This window comes from Anser anser, assembly GCF_964211835.1.
Source record: "Anser anser genome assembly, chromosome: 13".
NCBI lineage: Eukaryota > Metazoa > Chordata > Aves > Anseriformes > Anatidae > Anser > Anser anser.
In genome coordinates, this window is record NC_139734.1 from 3932365 (window position 1) to 3946108 (window position 13744).

Consider the following 13744-nt stretch of genomic DNA (forward strand, 5'->3'; position numbering starts at 1 on the left):
CCCAGTTGACATCTGGCAAGTTGAAGTCCCCCATAAGGACAAGGGGAGTTGATCTCGAGGCATCTCTTAGTTCTGCAAAGAATAATTCATTGGCGTTGTCGTCCTGGCCAGGTGGTCTGTAGTAGACTCCCATAACGACACTCCCTTAATCCTTACCCAGGAACAACATCCCTTAATCTTTACCCAGAGGCTCTCAACTTTGCCATCACCAACTTGAAGTTCCACACAGTCCAGCCCATGCTTCACATACATTGCCACCCCACCACCTCGCCTACCCTGCCTGCCCCTCCTGAAGAGCCTGTAACCATCTATTGCAACACACCAGCCACAGGACTCATCGCACCAGGTTTCGCTTATGCCGATGATGTCGTAGCTGTGGGACTGGGCCAAGACTTCTAGCTCATCCATTTTATTCCTCATACTGCGTGTGTTTGTGTAGAAGCACTTCAAATGCACCTCCCTACACGCAGCACCTTGTGGAGCTGACTGAAGGACCTCACTAGCACACAGTCCCTCTGATTCTAGAGCACCGTCCCTTAGCTCATCACCAGCGTGCCTGGTTTTATCCCCTTCCCCCTTCGACTTTAGTTTAAAACCCTATCTATCAGCCCTGCCAGCTCCTGAGCAAAAATCCTTACCCCTCTCTGAGAGAGGGCGCATCCCATCTGGTGCCAGCAGGCCTGGTGTCGCGTAGACCTTCCCGTGATCGAAAAACCCGAAGTTTTGCCGGTTGCACCAGTCCGGAAGCCACGTGTTAATGTGATGAGTCTGTTTGTCAGCACCGATCCCCCCTATCGGAAGGCAGAGGCAAATACAACCTCTGCCCCTGATCCTTTAAGTAGTCACCCAAAAGCCCTAAAGTCCCTTTTGATCGCTCTCGGACTTCTCGTTGCTACCTCGTCATTACCAGCCTGAAAGACCAGTAGCAGGTAGTAGACGATGGGCCGTACCAGGCGCTTGACTTTCCTAGCGAAGTCTCTCACACAAGCGTGAAACTTGATGCTTTCCATGATGATAGTAGCAATATATGTAACTAATGGTAGTTGTTAACATTGCAGTTTACTTTTAAGCATGCTTTCTTCTAAGCAAAGAGCTTACTTTTCTGTATCTCCTAAGTCAGTGATACCAAGGCTTATTCTCCAAGACATCATATGTACAGAAGTACTTTGCAGTATATTCAGAGGTGCAAGCTACAGTCTGTAATCCAGTCAAATAAAAGCTTTGTAATGCTGCATCAGATCAAATATTCCCTAGGGCTACATGCTGCTATGTGGGGAGAAGAAAAAAAATGTTTCTCCTACATTTCTGTGTTCCTTGGACATCTCTCCAATTGTAGGTAATACAGTTTTGCCACACAACTACAAGCTGAGTGGGAGCAACTTTCTTGATGGAGCGATGCATTATTCACGAGGAGAGAAACAGAGTGAGCCAGCTCTGAGCTGCTAAGTTGTTTTGTTCCCTTTCTGAGAACAGTGCTTCAGTTTAACAGCTCCCTTGCTTGAAGATTTATCTCCTGGGCCTTCTAACTGGCTCTGTCCAGTCTCTTTAAAAAACAAAACCAGAACAAACAAACAAAAAACAAATACAACAAGGCAGTATATAGTAGGAAGAATCTTGGCTAAGCACATCCATCCTGGGAAGGATGAACTATCTTAGACACCTTTTCAGGATCATTTCTCTATTTTTTTCAATGATTTCAAAGGTAATTTCTATTTGGTATGGGCAGCTTGACAAACACAAAGATTCAAAGCAGAGGCAAATGCTAAGATTCAGCTTAATATTTTTTCATGGAGTTTAGTTACAACCACTAAAAATTATTTATCTATTCCTGAATCTACTGAAACAAATCAAATTCCTAGTCAACAAAAAAAGCCTGCTTACTTGCAAAAACCTTCACTCCTGAATAAAGTTGCATGAAAAGTAGCCTCATCGTTGGCCTAGCCAGGGTGCAAAGAATATGTGCAGTCATATTCAAAACCTGGGGCTTTGTGCCAACTATTGCTTCTTTCTCTATACAAAATCAGCCATGCATTGTAAGGAAATAAGATTCAAAGCTAAATCCACATTTTGTAAACTGCATTCTCTGCAGTGTGTAAGCCAGAATTTAGGATCTTCAGGATCTGAAAATAGAGAAGAAAGTTTGATTTTTGTAATAGTATCCACACTTTGCATGTTAAGTCCAAAGCAGATTTTTTTTTTTTTTTGACTGGGGTGGAATGTGGTGTAAAATGTATGAGAAATGCTTTTTATTCCAGCACATCCATCACAACTATTTAATCATCATAAAGTCTCTATCTGCTTGCGAAAACAATTCCACTATAAGTGAAAGAGAAGTATATGCACAGAAGCTAAAGAATAATTGTAAATATGCATACACAACCAAAATCTAAGGTTTTCATGAACGATTTAAGACGGAAGTAAGCTTAAGCAAAGTTAAAAACAAAACTTTCTGGAATTCAAATATTTAAGTAACCATCCAGTTCTGCACTGTATTTCTAAAGCTTTGTGTCTTACGATTCCTTATGCTAAGAAGACAGCCATGCCTAGTGACTGCAGATGCTGGCTTGTGGAACCCCAAACCCTGCTGCTTTTGGTAGTAACTTGGCTTATTATTTTGGCAAGTTGATAAACCTACTGTACTTCAGTTACCTGATCAAAATGATGGTTTGTGATTATACTGAAATCTATGCATGAAAAGAATTTTACCAGAGTAAGGAATCATCTAAAAAGGATGAAAAGAAAAAAAAATCATATTTCTAATATATCTCTTACAAGCATAAAGCAAGAATAATAGAGAAAAAGAAAAATTTATCTCTGAACACTATCCTTCATATTGCAGTGAACTATTGTAATTATCTGTCTGATAAGTATTTGCAAGGCTGGGATCCAATTTAACAAACCAAAATAGCACAGGTGAAAATGATAAAAGTTCATTACCTCACAACTACTACAAGATCCAGACAGCTGTTGTCTTGAACTCTATGCAAGTTTGCAAAATCTTAGAGAAAAAGCATGTGGTAATGCCATTGCACCTAATATACTGACAGACAAAAAATATTTTAAAATAGGTATGGAGTTACAATCTAGTATGGCAAGATAAAAATAATAATTAAAAATTGCAAGCTCCAGGTGGCATCATGAATACAGCAAATGTGAATGCTTCCCCCTATCTCGTAACACATGAGTTGTGGAAAGGATAGAGAAGGGAAGGAAGGGGCAGGACTGAGACTGGTATGCAAGTTCCCCATCCTGCTTCACAGTGATTACTCAGGACAGATAAATTTGTCCGGCATCCTTCTGGTTGTAGGTAGCATTCAAGACAAATGCCTCTTGCTATATACAGCACTCTTGCAGCTTTACCAGGTTTGGGGAGAGGGTCATTTCGGTTAGGGAACAGGAACTGCTATGCTCCAGTGAAAAATTAATACAGAGTATCCTGAAAAGACACCTTTGCAGTTTCTCTCTGTTTCTTCTTTTGGATTTTTTTCTGCACTTTCACTTTATATAAAGTGCATGGCAGACAACTACTAGTACTTAATCTAACATAAAAGCTGAAAGACAGAATCTTATAAAATGGATGCACTTATTTAATAAGTATTTTTTCTAGAAAATACTATTTACCAATTGAGAGTGATCAGTACCTAATGCCATGATTCTAACCTTGTTTTTTTTTTCTTTTTTTTTCTTTTTTCCCATCAAAAAATTATTTCTTTATAAAAGAAAATAGATGGAGTTACTTCCCAGAGGATCTTTTTACTCTTGAGAATAGATATTGGTAGTTAACGGACCACTGGATGCAATCTTTTCTTTATATACATGAAGCCAATAGAGCTCCTATCAGAAAGAAAAGAATTCTAAAGGAACATAATACAAAAATGACATCTGCAAGTAGATTTTCACTGCCTGCATTGCTGGTGGAATTGAATAAATTTAAATCCCCAAAAATTGACAGCTTCCCATAATCAAAAATCAAATAACCATTGAAAATATCATTAAAAAATAGAACCAGAGAAGCCAAATGGGTATGCCCCAGTGTGTCCCAGTTCATTTACTGAAATTTAGTTCTGAAGACATGAAATAAAAGGCAGGTTAAAAAATTTAAGACTTGCAAAAAAAAAAAAAATGTTGAGTATGACTTTCTGGGAATTGAGTATGGCACATCAGATATTCTCCGGTTCTGTTTGTGTCAATTTTTATTTTTAGCTTCCAATATTTAGGTGTTCCTTTCTGTATTTTCTGAAATGTAAAATTAGAGGAAAAGCAATGCAATGCCCATTTATGTCTCACATTATTACTGATTTAATGATGTTCATAGTAATTACCAGGAATTTCAGAGGCAATTATGAGGCTTGAAAGGTTTCATAACGTTGAATCTGTTTAGATTTTGTAAAGCCACAAGTCAGTATTTTATTATGCAATAAAAAATAAATAATTATTTGGTATCCAAGTTGACAGGGTATGGACACAGACACACATACCAACACAACATAAAATATCTATGTACAAATTTCATTTTTATGCCACAGTACATGTAATGAAAACTAACACTGTGGTAATCGCTTAAATAATAAAGAGAAAGTCACTTTCACTCTCTTTAAATAAATACATACATGGTTTTCCTTACATTTGCTAACAAGCAGAAATCTGGGAAGAGCCAGCATATCTCCAAAGCAGAAAGAAAATGAGGGCAAACATTTGTTATTGATGTAGTGATATGCTTTAAAACAATATGGGGAAATCCTTGACAAAAATGAAAGCAACGAAACCAATCCCAATACAGAGGGGCAACAAAGTCTATATAGGGTTCACCACAAGGGTTGAATACCTGCCTGCAACTTTTGTAACTGCAAACATAGAATACTGAACATACAAAATTGACAAAATACAGGAGTCACATATCTGATGCATCCTAATGCTTCATTGGTAACAGGGCTGTCACAGACCACGGCCATGAGAAACATAATTTCTTTTGGAATCATGAGAATGTATTTTACTTTGGTAAAACACATCAATTATGTTCTCTTGGCACATAATGTCACAATTAACATATGTTGCCACCATAGACAGCTACTTGAAACACATTCAAGTAGCTGTACCATCTTTTCTTTCAGAGTGGAAAATGAGATTACCACAAAGTACAAAAAAATGCGTCTTCAATCCATTCGCTTCCTTTTTTCTTTAAAGCCAAGTTTTACTCATCTACCTTGTCCTCAGGAAGTACCACGTTTGTTTTTAAGGTAGGACTGCTCAGTCCCCTGGCAGGCTGTGGGGAATGCAGACAGGTTTGGTTGGTTGGTTCTCTCTGATGATCAGCAGCTACTACATTTGTCATCACCACATTGCAGATGGAAATCATTCTCCTACAACCAGACCTTGCAATTTTAACAGGAAACTTCACCCCGTAAGCCATTTTTAAGGAGTACTAGCAGACTGGGACAAGACCACAGATGACAAAATATGTCTCTCAGGTTACATTTAACCTGATTAAATAAGAACTGTTTGTCTTTATCCACTCCCAAAAGCCTTTGTGGAGCTAAGACAACAGATGTTTGTTACTACTACTAGTCACCTGCTGTAATTTCACTCTGGTGAACATATTTTGGAAACAAGCTAATGAGGCGATCTACAAGAAACATGTTTGGTCCTCTTTAGCTAATACATCCTTACCAACGTCATTTATCCTCCATCATTAGGCAAAAACAACCTATAATGGCTTTATCCTCTACAAAAATATCACAAAAGTATAACATAATGTTTTATGAAATATTTCTAGAAAGTCATATTGCACAAGGAAATATGTCCTCACAATTGTAAACATTATCATTGATATAAATTATGGCAAATCTGAACAATTTTGTGTTCCAAATAGTTCTCGGTCTATGCCTGTGTACACAGCATACATACTATTAGATCACAAACTGAATCAAAACAAAACCATGCACACCAATGACTAAAATTTCTCCCTCTGTAAGTAATTTTTTTCTTCAAACTTCTGATATGATTTTTCTACTTCTTCCAAATTATCAACCAGACAAAGAAAAAACTATTATTAAACTGCACAACCCAGTAAGGCACACACTGAGATGTTAATGATAATCTATATCTTAAAAAATATTAACCAAAAGTTGGGCTCAAATTAGTATTTAATTGTTAGATTCAACATCTGAGCATACCAAGTGATTGATGAGGTTGATATGAGCTTCTATTATCTTACTCATTAACACTAAATTTTAGAGAAAGATTTCTTAATCAGAATGAAAAAAAAAATAAAAATCTGATTTGAAATATTGAGGTGTCTGCCTCTTAAAGCTCTTAGTTTTTTTTTTTCTTTTTCTTTCTTTTTTTTTTTTTTTTAATGCCTCAGGAACATTTTCCTATAAAAACCTCAGGACAAAACAAAATGTACATATTTTCTAAAACAAGTACACTACAATCTTATCCTTTTGCATTGCTTTTAATTGTGCTAATTTGGTAACTAAGTAGTACTGAGAAACAGTTTTCATGGTTTTCAGTTTTGTGTTGCTCCCATCCTACTCCTCACACCCTTGGTATTTTGCTTAATAATTATATTTTTATTCACGTATTTCTAAATTTGTGCATTATCTGAAGAAATTTTAAAATACATAATTTTTTTAAAGACTCAGGGGAAATATGATAGTATATCACTACTATTGGGTATACCCATTCTGCAACAAGAAGAAAGTGGATCTCTTTCATTAAAAGTATCTCCCTTTCATTAAAAAGTATCTCTGTTTTTCCATAAGGAAAAAAAAAAACAGATTTCAGAAATTGATTTTTCCCATAAAAATTCGAAATACTTTTATTTGTATATTTTGCTCCATTATAATCGGGTTTATTCCCATCTCAATTCTCTCATCACCACTATTCTTTCTAGAGTGTACCTTTTACCAAGTTTCTTTATCAGTCTCTGTCAAAATTACTGCAATAGTTCCACAGTTTTGTGCCAAAAGAATTTTTGACAAATTTGGACTTTTCATTGAGAAGTTGAAATCTTCCGTGGATAAAGACTCATTTTCCAACTAATTTCTAGTTATTATATAAAAAAATGAATTATTTCATTGGGATGTTTGCTGTCTTCAGGATCCAAAATAAATTTTACTTGCACCATTTAAGACATACACCATTTTGCATTTACTGGCCGAAAGTAGATTCTTTCCCTTCTCCATAAGCCACAAACCTAAAAAATGACCCGAAATTTCTGAGAGTTTACCAGCCCAAGTTACTAAGCAAAACAATCCTGGCAAAACTGAGCCCTTCAGGCTTTAGGAAGCACAGCACTGCATGCAACCTTAAGCTCACATTAGTTACGATAAGATCCTGTTACAAAACAAAACCAAAATATCCTTCATCAGATATAAATATTATTACATTATCTAAGAGAGTTCTGACAACATTATAGATTGTGCGCAAACATATTCCTAGAAACTTCATAGAGATTCAGCTTTAATTAGCCAGTTCACTTCTGTGCTCATCATGACAGGGGAGAAAGGGGAAAAAAAAGAACATAAGACACAAAGACAAATCCATAGGAGCAGCAAGTGAATCTGGATCCTGATGCTTTTTTCCCTGACAACTTGTTATGCATTTCTTTAATGACACATTTTTGCATTTACATCTAATCAGATAAAAAGAGAATTAAAAGTTGTTTCAAGCACTATATCTGCCCTTGAATCATTCTGACAAATTCTGTGATTTTACAAACACATTTCTTTCCAAACATCTTTCTCTCTTTAGCTGTTGTGCGAAGCAATCAGACGTAGACCAAACAAACTGAAAAAATGATTTTCATTTATAATGGTGTCTTTTGTAACAATGATAGGTTACAGAGTTATTAGACAGAAATATGATGCTTATGTAGAGCATTAGCTTGAAGTTGGATATCAGTTCATTTTCCATTTATCTGCAAGGGGGCTGGAGAATACTCTTGAAAGCAGCATAAAAAATTAATCTTACTGGGACAGTGGCTATGCCACCATTGAGTATGATGAATGGAGCTACGGTTTTAAAAGAGATCAAATGAGTGGATTAGCATTCAGTTAGCTTCACGTATATTCTGTTCACCTTGTGTCTACTGAGATCAGACTAAGTGGACTTGCCAGGTCTGAAGGACAAGACACAAGAGACAAGTGATGGCAATGCTACTGCATCCAGAGACCATATCAGCTACATGGTCAATTGAACACTTCCCAGGATGTTTCTGCAGAGCATCAGCCTTTCAGAGAAAGCTGAGATGGCTGAGCGAAGAGGCAAAGCAACAATCACTGCTGGAAAAATAAGCCTTTCAGTATTTCTCATTAGTCATATTTTTCCTCGACATTTTTAAGTTTTTACTTGAGTTTTGAGTTTAATAGGATGTAAAAGCCATACTTTTAAGAACGGGATAGTCAAAAGATTTCTGTGTTTGGAACCAGCTGCTCTACTGATAAGTGAAGAAACAAAACATCATATCATCAGTTGTGGTTTTTATATATGGAGTATGTAGAAGTCACTCTCAGTCACACTCCCATGACAAAATCCAAAGGTGAAAATCTGAAATTCCACAGTCATGACTCAGCGAGCTCCAGTTTGTGACACAATTTTGTAAAGTCACATCTCTGGAATTCACAAGTTTCTAGGTCACTCTCAGATTCTTAAAAACTAACCTGAACTAAGAAGTCATGAAAAGAAATAAAGATTAATCATTAGGGTTTTTTGTCTGTCTGTTTGTTTGTTTGTTTTCTGAGATCCTCACAGTCTAGCAGCACTTGCTTTATGGAGTTATCAATAACTTTATTGAGTTTACTTATTGGGGATCTTATTAATGTTTAGGGGATCTTGTTAATGTTTACAAATACCTTAAGTGTGGGAGACAGAGGGATTTGGCCAACCTCTTTTCAGTAGTTTGTAGGGACAGGACAAGGGGAAATGGCCAAAAAATGGATCACAGGAAGTTCCGCACCAACATGCAAAAGAACTTCTTCATGATAAGGGTGACGGAGCACTGGAACAGGCTGCCCAGGAAGATTGTGGAATCTCCTTCTCTGGAGATATTCAAGGCCTGTCTGGACGACTACCTGGGCAACCTGGTCTAGGGAACCTGCTTTGGCAGGGGGGTTGGACCCAATGATCTCTTGAGGTCCCTTCCAACGCCTACAATTTTGTGATTCTGTGATCAAGTACTGAGATTCTCACCTCCTCTGCACTGTACACTTTGACGTATTTATCTATCCTGTGCCTTGGCTTCATTTTGTGCTATGCAGCAGTAAGAAATGTATGAACCAATGGCTTCCAGGTAATTCAATTAGTTGTTTAAACTAATGCAAATGACTATGTAATACAAAATACGTGGGAGAGGTGGTTTGATTGATTTATTGAGGAAAATGAGAGGTATTAGCTACTTATAAAATGAAGAGAGTTTAACATGGTTGATAAGATTGCAAATTAAAAATACATTTGCAAAGAAAAAGAAAGGGGAAAAGAACAGAGCATCTACTGAAAAATGAAATTAATCAAGCAAAATCTAAATTGATTAACAATTAGTAATACTCTCAGGACTTAATAAACTTCTTTTTAGGGTGGTGGAAAGAGTCAACATGGTTTCTATGAATTTAAGCTCAGGACTTGGTCAGACATCTTAAAGTAAATGAGATTTTAAGTCACCTAATCATATCATGCCTACAACTACACCGGTACTATCCAAATAGCTAAGAAACTAATGTGTGAATTAATAATAAGTAGTTTAAAACAATTTAGATACCTGTAACAGATAGGAATTAAAATAATCTCTAAATTGATTAATCTAAAGTTCTAAATAGTAGTACTAGACTACTACTACTACTAGTACTAGTACTACTACTACTACTAAATAATAGTCCTTTCAGTGCCAGGGAAGCTCATGGAGCAGATTATCTTGAGTGTCATCATGCAGCACTTGCAGGGCAACCAGGCGATCAGGCCCAGTCAGCATGGGTTTATGAAAGGCAGGTCCTGCTTAACGAACCTGATCTCCTTCTGTGACAAAGTGACACGCTTGGTGGATGAGGGAAAGGCTGTGGATATGGTCTGCCTTGATTTCAGTAAGGCTTTTGACACCGTTTCCCACAACATTCTCCTCAAGAAACTGGCTGCTCGTGGCTTGGACTGGCGTACACTTCGCTGGGTTAGAAACTGGCTGGATGGCCGGGCCCAAAGAGTTGTGGTGAGTGGAGCCAAATCCAGTTGGAGGCCGGTCACTAGTGGAGTCCCCCAGGGCTCAGTACTGGGGCCAGTCCTCTTTAATATCTTTATCGATGATCTGGATGAGGGGATCGAGTGCACCCTCAGTAAGTTTGCAGACGACACCAAGTTAGGTGCGTGTGTCGATCTGCTCGAGGGTAGGAAAACTCTGCAGGAGGATCTGGATAGGCTGGACCAATGGGCTAAGGTCAACTGTATGAAGTTCAACAAGGCCAAGTGCCGGGTCCTGCACCTGGGGCACAACAACCCCAAGCAGAGCTACAGGCTGGGAGATGAGTGGTTGGAAAGCTGCCTGGCAGAGAAGGACCTGGGAGTATTGGTGGATAGTCGGCTGAATATGAGCCAGCAGTGTGCTCAGGTGGCCAAGAAGGCCAACAGCATCCTGGCTTGCATAAGAAGCAGTGTGGCCAGCAGGTCTAGGGAAGTGATTGTCCCCCTGTACTCGGCTCTGGTGAGGCCGCACCTCGAGTACTGTGTTCAGTTTTGGGCCCCTTGCTACAAGAAGGACATCGAGGTGCTCGAGAGAGTCCAGAGAAGGGCGACCAAGCTGGTGAGGGGTCTGGAGAACAAGTCTTACGAGGAGCGGCTGAGGGAGCTGGGGTTGTTCAGCCTGGAGAAGAGGAGGCTCAGGGACGACCTTATCTTACTCCTCAGGTACCTTAAAGGAGGCTGTAGCAAGGTGGGGGTTGGTCTATTCTGTCACATGCCTGGTGACAGGACGAGGGGGAATGGGCTAAAGTTGCATCGGGGAGGTTTAGGTTGGATATTAGAAAGAACTTCTTTGCTGAAAGGGTTGTTAGGCACTGGAATAGGTTGTCCAGGGAAGTGGTTGAGTCACCATCCCTGGAGGGAGGTCTTTAAGAGATGTTTAGATGTTGAACTTAGTGATATGGTTTAGTGAAGGACTTGTTAGTGTTAGGTCAGAGGCTGGACTAGGTGATCTTGGAGGTCTCTTCCAACCTAGACGATCCTGTGATTCTGCAAATACATATTTAGACCTTTCTAAGCTTACATCATTTGAAGTTAAATGAAAAGCACCGAGTTCTTCCTGATATTACTTTTAGTTCAGCTTCTAATATCATCATTAAAAACTATATATTTAAAAATATTTCTAGTTTGAAAAATTCATACTGTTTAATATCTAATGAAATAAGCTCTTCAAATTTATTAATGGCAGAAAGGGTTTTACAAATTAATTTTCAGTCTGTTTTTTCATTTTTTTCTACGTCTTTTTCTACCTCAAATATTTTCATGTAGCTATTTTTCTCTCTTCTTCACTTACTCCTACATGCACATGAAACTCGTATTTCTTTTGAACGTTACTATCGTTATATATAAAATAAACTGAATGACATCCAAACTCTTTACTAGAGGGATGGCTGTTTTTTTCTAACACAATATGAATTCCAAGAACTATTTCCTGCATCCATTTCATACTTTGGGCCAGATCTAAAGGGAGCTAAGTCTTACTAACACAGCTGAGGAGACAAATGCATAGTAAGGACTTCTGCTGCCATGTAAGGTTGCCTTCTTGATTTACAGGATACAGGATATCACGGGATATCATATGCCATTCTATTCTTTTTACAGTAGTTTTGTTGTTGTTGTTGTTTTGTTTTGCTTTATTACAGTGTGACTGGACTGAGCAAGGTAGGCAACAAAACAAAAATGCTGCTTTAAATACCTCATAATGTGTTGTTTTTTTTGTTTTCTTTTGTTTTTCAAAGCAAGCAAGTGACAGGAACTGCAGATGTAGAAGCAGCATGATAAGTTATTATTAATAAGTTATTATGCAGAAAGATGGGAATTAAACATTCATTCTTAAGAGGGTGGCTTATATTAGATGCCTCACCATGGCAATGTTATTATTTATAGTGGCAAATAGTCACTATACAAATAGACAAATAGTTTACTAAATAGTCATTTTCCATTTGTAGAAGCAGTAAGACTAAGGAAGAGCTTCTGCTCTACTGGCCTAGGAATCAAGGAGTAAAGGCCTTTTTTCAATTGTTTCAGAAGTGTTTAATATCTTTCTGGAGAAAAATGGCAATTTTGTAGAGCAGATCTGCTATGGTTGCCAAAGGGCACACAGCTCCAGCCCCAGTCAGACAGTGGGCTGACAGGCGGAGTGCCACCTTCAGGTCTCTGGCAAGATGTATGGCAAGATGTTTACATCCTCTGACAACTCCCCTTTTAGTTGCTGGATTTTTGAATAATTACATATATAAATCATGCACTTATTTCTGTTTTCATGATATAGTGTATATATATTTGTATTCAATGATATAATGTGGAAGTAACTCTTGAAATGATGATGCATGATGTTTTAAATTATTTCTTGCTTATTTCCAAGATGCATGTGCTTGATAGAATCAGATGAATTGATATCATTTGATATATATTCAGAAATAATGATTTTTCAAGAAAACGCAAGCTGAAAAAATACTCCTACATAAATTATTCCAAAAGTATTCTTAATTAATTTTTTAAGTGCAAAAGATATAATAGTCAAATGAGCACAAGAATGTAAATTATATTTATTTCATCCTATATTGAAATATTTGGGATTATAACAACATCATTTCAGAAGACAGGAACAAAATATATATTCCAGCAGTGTATCGATTTTCACAATAAATAAAAACAAATTTAACTATGAAGGAGTTGATAGTTTTCATTTGCAGTACGAAATTCAGAAATAGGGTCATTTCTACCAAATGTCTTTATTAGGCTCAGCTGAAGTTATGGAACAACCTTGATGATGGTTTCTGGATGATATTGGACATATTCAGTATTTTAAAGAATTGACCCTTCTATGATAAAAGTATTATTATATGTAATTTTCTGTATTTTCAATTTTAACCTACTATACTCAGAACTTTAAATGCGAGTTAAATGATGTTTGCTTGTTTGAAGAAAGCACCTTTCTCTCAGATATTTCATGCAATATGCAAGTCCTGGAAGTCAGCTGCTTTAAGTTTCTGGTGGAGGCCAATGCCAGGATTGAGAACTCAAGTATTGGTTTATATGAACATATCTGTAATGAACTTGATGGTGCAATGGTCCACTGCAAAACTCTAAGAACTTCCCTTTCTCTATTCTCTCTGAAGAGCATCACATGACAGACCTTGGAGCTCTAGATAAGAGCTGTTTCATTTGCTCACTAAACACAAATTTAAAATAATGTATGTATTTAACCTGTTTAATAAGCCAGAAAAACATTTGAAGAATAATTAATAAATTAATGTCATTCTTTCCAAATGCACAACAGAACTTACCAGTCTTCCGTTCTGTGAGGTCAGAAATGCTTGATAAAATTGTGTGTCAAAATTATTTACATAGTAAAAACTGGTACTCTGAATTCTTACTGTGTTTTCTAAATAAAACATAAAACACTAACGGCATGGAAGACTACAACTGAGGATTACATTTACATTCTTTCACAGTTATTTGCCAGAAGATTACTTAAAATTTTGAATATTTTGGAACTTTAAATTAGTTTGTTACA